Here is a 12,500-nt window from a genome sequence, read left to right as displayed (position 1 = left end):
AAAAAGATGAAAGTTTATGAAGGGAGTGGACGGTTTTAGCTTATGCTGTTTTATAGTGATGGCAGAATTCACAAACTCCAGCACGCATTTCTGCAAGCAAGATGAAGTGGATTGGTTGGTGGATGCGTCGCGGGGGGATCCAAGAGGTGGTGAAAGTCTACAGAGGGGGTTGTGAATTAGTGTGTTTTGGTGGTGGTGTTGGTGGTTAAAATGGATTCATGTCAGGGCGTTATTCTATATGCGAGTAAGAGGAAGTAGATTAGTTTCTGTTTTGAGGCGAGGGGGTTAGAGGTGAGAATCTATAGAGGGGGTTATGAATGAGTGTGTTTTGTTGGTGTTGGTGGTTAAAACGTCTCCATGTTCGAACGCTATTCTATCTGGGAGTAAGAGGAAGTAGATTAGGTTCTGTTTTGAGGCGAGGGGGTTAGAGGTGAGAATCTATAGAGGGGGTTATGAATGAGTGTGTTTTGTTGGTGTTGGTGGTAAGTCAGTCAATCAGTCAGTCAGTCAGTCACTCAATCAGTCAGTCAATCAGTCAGTCAGTCAGTGGTTGGTCCGTTGAGGTCACACAAGAGTCAGTCACCGGCCGCGTCCCAAGGCTGGTTCAACGTCACCTGGCCACCGAATCACAGCCAGGTAAGACTACGCATGCTAATTGATTGTGTCCACCTGGCGCTCTCTCTCTCTCTCTCTCTCTCTCTCTCTCTCTCTCTCTCTCTCTCTCTCTCTCTCTCTCTCTCTCTCTCTCTCTCTCTCTCTCTCTCTCTCTCTCTCTCTCTCTCTTCTCCCGCATCCTTTCTTAGCCCTCTTTCATCCTCACTTCCTTCCTCCCTCGCTTCCTTTTCCTCCTTGCACTTTTACTTTCTTTCCTCCCGCCCTCCTTCCTGACCCTCACTTCCTCTTCTCTTCCTTTCACTCTCATTTCCTCTCCTTCTCTGTTCGTTCTTCCTTCTTCTCATATTTCTCTGTTATCTTTATTTATTTTTCTATTTCATTTTCGCTTCCTCCCCCCTTCACATCACTCGTAACCTTCTTCTTCCTCCTTCGTTATTTCCTCTTCTATACGACTCCGTTAACTTTCACATTCATTCATTCATTCATTCAGTTGGTCATCCATTCATTCATTCAGTCAGTCAGTCGGTCAGTCAGTCAGCCATTCAGTTAATCACTCAACCTTCAAATACATCAGTCAGTTTCTCCTTCAGCCATGCAGTCAGTCAGTCAGCCAATCAGTTAGTCCATCCCTTCATCACTCACTCACTCGCTCAGTTTCATCATTACTTTTTTCATTAACTTTGCTAAAAAAAATATATAGCAAGTGATATCCATGTAGGGTCAGCGGCGTCTCTTTCAACTGATCTCTTCCTTCCTCGCGATCTCTGTGTCTGTTTTCTTAGGCAATACCCGACTCTCACATCAATTATTTCTACAAGCCTTAAAAAAAAGTTAAAATGCGTTCTCATGAGTGGTTTTTAAGAGTTCACGGTGCAGAAGCCTTGTCAAACTACCACCAGGGTCATAAAACTACCCCTGGATATGCCCACAACGCCTACGAAAGCCTTGCCAAAAGTGTGCGCTTGAGATATGAATTGTTTAAGAATTTGCCGGTGTCTCTGTGGTTCACCGTTCGTCCCCACGTCCACTCCTATCAAAAGTACTGAAGGCTGTGTACTTCGTCGTCCTCGGCATATATATTTGCCTTCCTATCTTCTTTTTTTGTCCCCAATTGTCCTCGATTTGCTGTCCTTTCCCATGCGGCGTCCTCGGTCTATCTACTCTCTGGCCTCGCTCGTATCGGAATTGCCCTCGGTCTTGTTGTTTGCTGGGGGCGTGTCTCATCTGGTACAGGTTTTTCAATACTGGAGGTCCCGCTTGAAGTGCCTCTTGTTGGCGGCGGAAGGCAAAGCAGCGGCCGGCAGACACTTCCCTCGCAGTGCCATCGTTTCCGCGACCCACAAGACGTCTGGCTGTCACGATACATGTTTCCTCCACGCACGGACACACAGAGTGGGGCTCCCGTCACGCCTGGCAAGACGCGGCGGGCACAGTAACGAGAAGTGACCCCCCGCCCCCCCCACCACACCTCCTCCGCTGTCAGGTCAGCAGGTGTGTGGCGTCCGCACATAGAAGCATCGACTTTTAGTGAATGCGAAGGACACTCGGTATTCCTCATGATAGTTTTGTTATTAACTTCGCGATAAACTAACTAAATTGAATTCTTGTCTTTAGCCATTTTTTCTTACTCTTCTTTTTAAATGGGGCAGTCTATGGCAGGCTTAGCTAATAATCATAATTTATATCCATATTACATGTAAAACTCTATCACCTCCGCTCCCTCCCCCCAACACATTCCTTACCAAGAGAAAGAAAATAAACAAGAATAAGAATAAAAACAAGAACAGGAACAAGAACAAGAACAAGAGTAATGATGATAACAACCCGCCGCCCCTTCCGTGCCTGGCGTGTGTCTGTCGTGTGTGGGCGCCTGTATGCACGCCCACCCACACACACATGCACCTCCATTAACAGGGTCACGGAGAAGGCTTGTCTTGTCACCTCTCTTATGCGTCTGTCTTCTCCTTGTTTCTTCTTGCGCTGTTTCGTTATATCGCAACGCCGCCAGTGTGTGCAACGACGTCCCGCAAACCTTCATATTCCGAGGTCGGTTTTAAGGTTGGTATTTTAAGACACATTCACATCCCACATCAAATACTTCTATAAGTCAAAGAGGGGGTCAATCGGATTCTACTGAGTGTTTATTTAGGTTCGTGGTACAGAGGAAGGGTCAGACTACCGCCATGGTCATAAAACTACCCCTGGAAATGCCCACAACTCCTACGAAAGCCTTGTCAAATAGATGTTCTTGGGAGACGAAATGTTTTAAAATACGACCCTAAGTTAGAGTCCTCCGCCCTCACATCAGTTATTTCCAAAGCCCGAATAGGAGATCAGTCGAGTTATAATGAGCGTTTTTAAGGTTCATGGTAAAGAAAAAGAGTCAAACTACCACCAGGGTCATAAAACTACCCCTGGAAATGCTCAAAACTCCTACGAAAGCCTTATCAGTATGTTTAGGAATATGATCCTGAGTATTAACATAACCACATAAATAAAAACACACTGGCAGACGATAGAGTTATGTTTTTAACCAAAGAGTTTCGGAGGACGCTGCCACCATCTTCAGTGGTGTAAAGGAAGAGTAGAAGTAAAACTGTTTGGTTAAAATTATAACTATCGTCTGCCAGTGTGTGTTTTTATCCATACATCAAGAAATCACGTCAGTGTGATTAGCCCCTCTAACAGAACCACGCTTTCCCTCTCCATTATATCGCCGGCTTTAGGTATGTTCCAATGCAGGGCCACTGTGCTTGACTAGACAGGATCGGTCGTTTCAGTTTGGGCAGTATATATGTAATTCCTTTCAAAACATTAACACAACCCTCCGTATGAACATTGTGGAAGAGCCTAGGGCGTGTACAATGGGGCAGCAAGGCGTGGGAGGAGGCGGGCGCGGGGTCTTTAGTGCAGCCTCCCTCGAGAAACAGGAGAAAGGTCAGGTGGGGGTAGGAGGAGCCGTGACAGACGCTCTTGTGCCGGGGACTTCTGACAGATGCGGCGAGGCAACACACAGCAATGACGTCACGAGAACAATGACGTGGTTTTCTCTTCTCATCGTTTTTTTCGTTTTCGTTCAGCTTCGCCTTTCTCTTCTTTCTAATTTGTCTTTTTGTTTTGTTTTTGCTCTTTACTTCGTCTTCTTTTTATTTGATTTTCTTCCTTACTCGTTGTTTTCATGTAAGATAATTAAGTTTGTTTTATTTCAGCTTGTAGGAACACAGCTGAATACCAGACACAGGAGTGGGCGGGACGAGGGACAAAAGGGAGTAAGGGAAGTACAAGAAGGCTGAAAACAATAACTACTTGATGGGAGGGAGTGGTCGAGTATTAAGCGCAAGAAAAGGGTGTTCGTGAAATCTGGCGTTGGGTTCCCGTAGAGTGTTTACAATTATAACAAAGCGAAAAGTCCCAATAAGCTAGACACCCCTTCAAGATAGTTTAAACATTAGGCCAACATGACTCTGCAATACCATTTTTTTGGCTAGAAACTTAATTTGGAAAGTACTGTAAGGAAGTGAAGTATTGTTACAGAAAAGTATTACTGTGGACTGCTTATAATATAGTTAAAAAGCATAAAAGGAGGAGGAGGAGGAGGAGTGCAGTAGTAGTAGTAGTAGTAGTAGTAGTAGTAGTAGTAGTAGTAGTAGTAGTAGTAGTAGTAGTAGTGTGGCGGTGTGACACTCGCAAATAACCCCCACACAGCTTGGGCCTACACTCTCTCTCTCTCAACAGTATCCCATTTCACCTTCCCTCTCACCCTCCAGCCTCCCTCCTTTCCTTGCCCTTTAGCCGTCTTCCCTCCTCCCCTCTTCTTCTCCCATATAGCCCTCTCCTCTCCCTCCCTCAGTCCTATGCCCTCCTTTCCCTTTCCTCTTCTCCCATGTAATTCCCTTTCCCCTCCTTTCCTCGGTCCTTGGTTTTCCTTTCCATTTCCCCCATCCCATTCTCCTATTTTTCTTCGTTTTATTTTCTTCTTCAATATAATGTCCCTTCCTTTCCTCTCCTTCCCTTCCATTTCTTCCAGACTTTCCTCTTATTAAATTTAGCTTTCTTTTCTTCTTCAAAATTATGCGCCTTCCTTCCTTCTTACCTTCATTTCTTACCTTCCTCTCTCATCCATCTATATGTAACTTCACTTTCTAAATCTCTTTCCTCATCCTTTCCCCACTCCTTCTTTTCCCCTCCATCTTTTCCTTCCCTCCATCCCTCTTTTTCTTCTCTTCTTCCCTTCTTCTTTGCTTCCTTCTCTATTTTACTCCTTCTCCTTTCTCTCCTTTCCTCTCTTCCCCTTCATCCCTTTCCTTTTAAAAATTTGCATCCTAGTCTTCCCTTTCTCCTCTCATTACTAATACTCTGTTCACGTTAACGCCGACAGCAAGCTCCTCCCTCTTCCCCATAAGTGTATATCATTGGTCGATCCACAAGTAAGCCACGCCCCTTCTCCTACGCAGGCTGCACGTGATTGGTGGATGCTGGGAAAGGTTACATCTTATTGGTTGTTTCAGGGCTATTGTGGGCGGGGCTAATTTCCGATGTTAGTGTGAACTGAGTATAGTTTTTCTTCTTTTTTTTTTTACTTTGCTTTCTTTTATCATTATCTGTTATGCCCTCCGTCTTTTCCTCTCTCCCTTTCTCCATCTTCCATTTTTCTCTGTCTCTCCAATTAACTTTCTTTCCTTTCCCCTTATTCCACCTTCTTCCTTTTCTCCTCTCTCTAAGGCCTTTTTATTTTGTCCTTTCCTTTCTTCCATTCTTTCACTTTCCTTACTTTTCCTTTACCTTCCTATACCTCTACTTTCTTTCCTTCATTTCCTCAACTTCTTCCCCTCCTTTTCCTTTTCCTCCTTCTCTCTCTCTCTCTCTCTCTCTCTCTCTCTCTCTCTCTCTCTCTCTCTCTCTCTCTCTCTTCTCTCTCTCTCTCTCTCTCTCTCCTCCTCTCTCTCCTCCTCCTCTCTCTCTCTCTCTCTCTCTCTCTCTCTCTCTCTCTCTCTCTCTCCTCCTCCTCTCTCTCTCTCTCTATCTCTCTCTCTCTCTCTCTCTCTCTCTCTCTCTCTCTCTCTCTCTCTCTCTCTCTCTCTCTCTCTCTCTCTCTCTCTCTCTCTCTCTCTCTCTCTCTCTCTCTCTCTCATTTACGACAAACAAACACACGTGGTGGCGGGCGCTTTCTCTCTCTCTCTCTCTCTCTCTCTCTCTCTCTCTCTCTCTCTCTCTCTCTCTCTCTCTCTCTCTCTCTCTCTCTCTCTCTCTCTCTCTCTCTCTCTCTCTATAAACAAAGCATATCACACACACACACACACACACACACACACACACACACACACACACACACACACACACACACACACACATACACACATACACACACACACACACACACACACACACACACACGGTTCTCATCATCATTTTTGTTTGTTTGTTTGTTTGTGTGTTTGTTTTACTCCGTCACCCTTGAATGAGTATAATTGTGTTTGTAATGAGGTGTTTGAGTTTGTTGAGAAGTTCGTTGATGTTGTTGCTGTTGTTGTTGTTGTTGTTGTTGTTGATGTTGTTGTTTCACCTCTCTCTCTCTCTCTCTCTCTCTCTCTCTCTCTCTCTCTCTCTCTCTCTCTCTCTCTCTCTCTCCTGGTTTTCCCCTCGTTCATTTTCCCTCCCTTCCTCCCTCCCTCCCTTTCTCCCTCTTTCCTCCTCCCTTCCTCTCTCTCCTTTCCTCCGCGGTCACAAACATCCTAGACTCTCCTTCCTTCCCTCCCTCCCTCCCTCCTTCCCTTCGTCTCCCTCTTCTTCCCTCCCTCCCTCCTTGTCGACCCTCAGAAATTCAAGACATGGAGGAAAAAGTGAAATTCCTCTCCCTCCTCTCCCCTCTCCCACATTTATTCTCCCCTTCAGCTCTCTCTCCCTTTCTTCTCCTCTCCCCCTCTCCCATTCCTTCTCCATCCCTCCCTATCCTCTCCATCTCTTCCTATTCTCCCTTCCCCCTTTTCCAGTTCTCCCTCTCTCCCTTTCTTCTCCTCTCCCTCTCTCCCATTCCTTCTCCATCCCTCCCTATCCTCTCCTTCTCTTCCTATTCTCCCTTCCCCCTTTTCCAGTTCTCCCTCTCTCCCTTTCTTCTCCTCTCCCTCTCTCCCATTCCTTCTCCATCCCTCCCTATCCTCTCCTTCTCTTCCTATTCTCCCTTCCCCCTTTCCAGTCCTCCCTCACTCCTCATTCTTCTCCTTATTTTCCATCTTTTCCTCATTTCCTATTCTTCCCTATTCTCCCTATTCTTCTTCCTTTATTATCAAGCTCTGTCTTTACCTTTCTTCTTCTCCCTTCGTTATCCATCTCTCTTATTTCCTATTCTTCCTCCCTTCACTTTCTAACACTCCCTTCTTCCCTTTCTCCTTTTTCTTATTATCAAGCTTTTCCTTTCTTTCTATTCTTTTTTTTTTCCATTATTTATCATCCATCTCTCTCTTACTTCCTATCTTCTCTCCTCTCATTATCAAGCTCTCCCTTTCTTCCTATCTTCCTCCTCTCTCTTATTATCAAGCTCTCCTTTTTCCATTATTTGTCATCAAGCTCTCTCTCTCTCTCTCTCTCTCTCTCTCTCTCTCTCTCTCTCTCTCTCTCTCTCTCTCTCTCTCTCTCTCTCTCTCTCTCTCTCTCTCTCTCTCTTACTTCCTATCTTCTCTCCTCTCATTATCAAACTCTCCCTATCTTCCTTATCCTTCTCCCCTCTCTTCTCCTCCTCATTCCCTGTCTTCTCCCCTTCTTTATCCAGTTCTCCTACACTCTATCTTCTTCCCCTCATTCATCACTCAGCCCTTCCTTATTCTTCTCCATCTTTCTCTTACTTCTCATTCCTCCCTCACTCCCCTTATATACCTATCCTCCCCTCTCTTTAAACTGCCTATCTTCACTCATTAACGCTTATCCCCCTCACTCATTCCCATATTTTTCTTTATTTCGCATCCTATAATTCCTTCCCCTTCTGACCCTCTCTCCGGCATATGACCACAGATGTTGCGCCAACTAAACGAAACTTTCCAACTTTCTTTAATTCACATGCAAGTTCGTTTCTCTATTTCCCCTTAATTTCTTGTTCTCTCCCTTACTCTGTTTACTCTCTTTCTTTATGTTCTATTATGGGTATTCTAACTTTCTCGTCTGTTCATTCCTCATTTCTTTCCTCCTCTTTTTAACTTTCTTCTTTTATTATCACATTTCTTCTTGGGTCTCTCCTTATCCCTATTTTCGTCTCGTGTTTTCTCCCTCCTCCTCCTTCTCCTCACATATCTACCAATCCTCCTCCTCCTCCTCCTCCTCCCCTACAATCTCTCTCTCTCTCTCTCTCTCTCTCTCTCTCTCTCTCTCTCTCTCTCTCTCTCTCTCTCTCTCTCTCTCTCTCTCTCTCTCTCTCTCTCTCTCTCTCTCTCTCTCTCTCTCTCTCTCTCTCTCTCTCTCTCTCTCTCTCTCTCCCTTCATAAAGTCATCCATCTTTCCTCCATCAACCTTTTCTTCCTCCTCTTTCTCTTCCTCTCACAACAATTCTTCCCTCCTCCTCCTCCTCCTCCTCCTCCTCCTCCTCTGAGTCACCCTAGCTGACCCAAGACTTTTCTCCCGATGCTGAGGTCACCCTTTATACCCCACACACCACCGTCAAGAGAGAGAGAGAGAGAGAGAGAGAGAGAGAGAGAGAGTTTAGAAATGTAATCCTCCTAAATCCTACGATCCATGTTTTTTTTTTTTTTTGCAGATTGTTTAACCCTAAAAAGTGAAAGGGAAAAAGAGAGAGTAGTAGTAGTAGTAGACTAAGTAGGAAGAGGAGGAGGAGGAGGAGTGGCATAGTGTGTTGATTTTGATGTCATTGTTATTGTCATTGATGTTATTGTTGTTATTGTTTATTGTTGTTGTTGTTGTTGTTGATGATGATGTAACCTTTAAAGCATTCCATCAGTGACTATTTTTTTTTTTTCATTGTCACAAGGTTCATATCAGTAACACTATAGGTCAGCAACATATTACTGTCATCATCATCATATCATCACCATCATTATCATCACTATTCTTTATATCATCATCTTCATCATCGTCATCACCATAAATATACGTGACAGGCAATTCAGAGAAGGAAAAGAATAAACAACGCAGGCGAGGACAGGAAGGATCTCTCTCTCTCTCTCTCTCTCTCTCTCTCTCTCTCTCTCTCTCTCTACGCACTTTAATACAACAAAAATAACATGAATGAGACTTGATTTATCTAATTCATCATCTCGTCAGCTATATTTTGTCTTTTTACTCTCTCTCTCTCTCTCTCTCTCTCTCTCTCTCTCTCTCTCTCTCTCTCTCTCTCTCTCTCTCTCTCTCTCTCTCTCTCTCTCTCTCTCTCTCTCTCTCTCTCTCTGAACACGCAGTCACAATACTATAAAAAAATAGCCTCACTTAATGTCTCTAAGCTGCTTCTGTATCATGACTGGTTTTCTATATTAACACCTGATACTGGTGCCTTTTATGTGATGTTTGGTTATATTTATCGTCAATGAGCTTTTGAGTGTTTTAAGGGAATCAAGCTGCAGAGATTTACGTTTGTTTCAGCGGAGCAGGAGGAGCGAGGCGAGCACTTCCATCCATCGTTCGTGTGCCTGCAGGAGTGCGAACGAGCGTGCCGGCGTATGAATAGGGATTTTCTTTAACTAGGTCTTACATAAGAACATAAGAACGTAAGGAGTCTGCAAGAGGCTGGTTGGCCTATACAAGGCAGCTCCTGTACACTCAACCCCACCTTACCTCACCATCCATGGCTTTATCTAACCTCTTCTTGAATGTATCTGTGGTATTGGCACCCACAACATGGCTCCCAAGCCTGTTCCATTCGTCCACCACTCTATTGGTGAACCAATTCTTGCCTATGTTTTTGTTAAATCTGAATTTGTCTAACTTAAAACCATTGCCACGCGTCCTACCTGGCTCTTTTACTATCAAAATCTTATTGACATCCCCTTTATTAAATCCCTTCATCCATTTATAAACTTCGATCAAGTCTCCTCGCAACCTTCGCCTTTCTAGAGAGTGTAGATTTAACTGCTTCAGCCTGTCTTCATAAGGCAAGTTTCTCACCCCCTGAATCATCTTTGTCATCCTCCTCTGTACAGATTCTAACATCTTGATATCCATTCTATAGAAGTAGTAGTAGACCTTTCAAAAACTCTTAAGTAGAAAACTAAGCCCAACCTTTTAAAGCATTCTGAGGTTAAGTTTTTTTCATTGCAATGATCTGTATAGTTGTAGTGCATTTATATTACGGCTTTCGGCAACGCTTTTTCCTCTGCTTTAAGAGTCAATCTGGCTGTTGTGTGTTAGGGAAAGACACTAAACGATGTCTTGGAGAAGATATGAGGGAGGCGAGGGTGGCAGCGGCAGACGATACCCGACACCCCACAGGACGGGGCGGAAAACTGTTTCAGGGCAGTGGGCGGTGGGTGGTGGGTGGTGGGGGGGGGGAGGGGCAGGGCATCACGGAAAGTGTGTTAGCGGGGGGTGAGTAGGAAGCATACACCACGGACAACAGCCATACTCACACACACACACACACACACACACACACACACACACACACACACACACACACACATGGTGGTGACAATCTCAGCACTGATTTGTGACATGGAATAGTCCCGGATGGTGGTAGTAGTAGTAATAGTAGTAGTAGTAGTAGTAGTAGTAGTAGTAGTAGTAGTAGTAACAACAACAACAACAACAACAACAGGGCAGTGCCAGGGAACAACACGAGTATCTGGGTACGTAGGTCACACACACACACACACACACACACACACACACACACACACACACACACACACACACACACACAGGCACACACATCCGCCTGACTGACAAGGTACACCGGCGCGGGGGTGACGGAAGGCTTGGGTTCCGATCCTCCTCCTCATGAATGAACAGCAGCAAGGCCGAACACCGCACCGGGGCGAGCACAGGCTGGCCGCGGGAGGAAAGCGGAGGCACGGGGTTGTAACAAGAGGAGGAAAGGTACGGTACAGAGGAAGAGGAAGGTAGCTATAGGGTATTAGAACTGGGCGAAGGTAAGAGATCCCATGATAAGAGTAATAGAGAATTATGAGATTGTAACTAAAGAAGGAAAACTACGGTATGGAGGAAGAGAGGGACCATTAAGAAACATGATCCCCGCAGCTACCTACATAATGGTGAATATGAGAAAAAGTAAAGCTGCGCGTGGCTTCGGTGCCCATCTCCGTGTCATACATAATGGGTGAAGGTTGATATGTACTGAAGGATATTTTTTGACGGTAAATATGGCAGCTCAAGGGCAAAAAAATAATAATAACACAAAAATAGCCCGCTGGATACGGTTAAAATGTAAATGATTAAGACAGCAATACGATGATGATATAATTCCGACAATGATGTTATATATAAAAGGAAGAGGAATTAGTACGGAAGTTTGGTTAGGGTGCGAGATTATGCGATGGGCTCAGTTGTTTGGCTTGTAATAAGAGGAGCAAGGTATGTTTGGAATGCGGTGGAGACGGAGCGATAAAGAGAGCGAGACAGTGGATGCCCGACATATGGTTCCGCAAAAACAAACATCTGCAAGAGTCTGGCGTGGAGTTCCATCACTTAAAAGGAAGATTACCACTTGTTTTGTTTTGTTTTATTCTTTTTTTTTTATTTATTTATTTATGTATTTCGTCTTTATTTGTTGTTTTCTTTATCTATATTTTTATTTGTTTATTTATTTTTTGTGTTTAGTTTTTCCTTTATTCAATTATTTTTCCTTTTTGCTTTATTTATATATTTTTAGTCTTTATTTCTTGTTTCCTTGATCTATTTATCTTTATTTGTTTATTTACTTGTTTATTATCTACTCTTCTTTTTCTGTTTATTTTTTTCCTTTGTTCATTTTCTTCCTTTTCGATTTATTTATCTGTTTTTAGTCTTAATTTGTTGTTTCCTTTATCTGTTTGTTTATCTGTTTATTTACTTGTTTATTTATCTGTTCTTTTTTTTATGTCCTTACTGGCTCGCAAACGTTATATGAAAACAAGTGAACAGCGGCCTTTGAGTGCGTGATCGGTTTTTAATAATAACAATTCTGGTTTTCTGACATTATTCATTTTACTGACATTATTCATTTTACTGACATTATTCATTCAGTTATTTCTATTCTCATTCATTCCTTTCCTCTCTCTTTATTTCCTTCTTCCATTTAGTGAATCAACCAAACATTTATAAATCCATTTGATCAATCTCTCCTTCCTCCTTTCCTTCATTCATCCGTTTGTTTACTCACGTTCTCTTCCTTTCCTTCGTTCATTCATTCATTTATTCATTCTTCATTTCCTTCATTTATTCATCCTCGTCTTTCTCTCTTCCTTTCCTCCTTTCCTTTATTCACCCATTTATTCGGTTTTCTCTCTCTTCCTTTTCTTCTTTCCTTCACTCATTCGTTAATTTATTCATTCTTCATTTCCTTCATTTATTCACGTATTCATTCACCCTCGTCTTTCTCTCATCCTTTCTTCCTTTCCTTTATTCATCTATTCATTCACTCTTCCCTATTTTCTTTCTTCCTTTCCTATCTTTTTCCTTTCCTCCTTTCCTTCATTCATCCATTCATTCTCTCTTCTCTCTTTTCTTTCTTCATTTCCTTCCTTCCCTTCACCCATTCACTTCATCGTCAATACCTCCACACTTACACATACTAATCCCATCAATCAATTACTCATTTATCCATTCATTGATCCCGTCCTTTCCGACTCACCCATCTCACCCACTCACCCTTTACCCATCCATCAAGTGAGTCAGTTCAGGAGGTAATCGTTTCAAGGGACCGACTAATGCAAGCAAACAACTTCAACCCA

At 43.5% G+C, this 12,500-nt stretch overlaps 1 protein-coding gene across 2 annotated transcripts in view; it reads right to left on the bottom strand.

Annotated features, from left to right (window-relative positions):
* Window positions 1-12,500, bottom strand: part of LOC126986584 (laminin subunit gamma-1-like) — a 73,818-nt gene that overhangs the window by 48,964 nt on the left and 12,354 nt on the right. The gene's annotated exons all lie outside the window — the stretch shown is intronic.

This window comes from Eriocheir sinensis, chromosome 62 (genome assembly GCF_024679095.1).
Source record: "Eriocheir sinensis breed Jianghai 21 chromosome 62, ASM2467909v1, whole genome shotgun sequence".
Classification (NCBI taxonomy): domain Eukaryota; kingdom Metazoa; phylum Arthropoda; class Malacostraca; order Decapoda; family Varunidae; genus Eriocheir; species Eriocheir sinensis.
The sequence above is the reverse complement of the archived record's forward strand: the minus strand, read 5'-3'. Positions and strand labels throughout refer to the sequence as shown.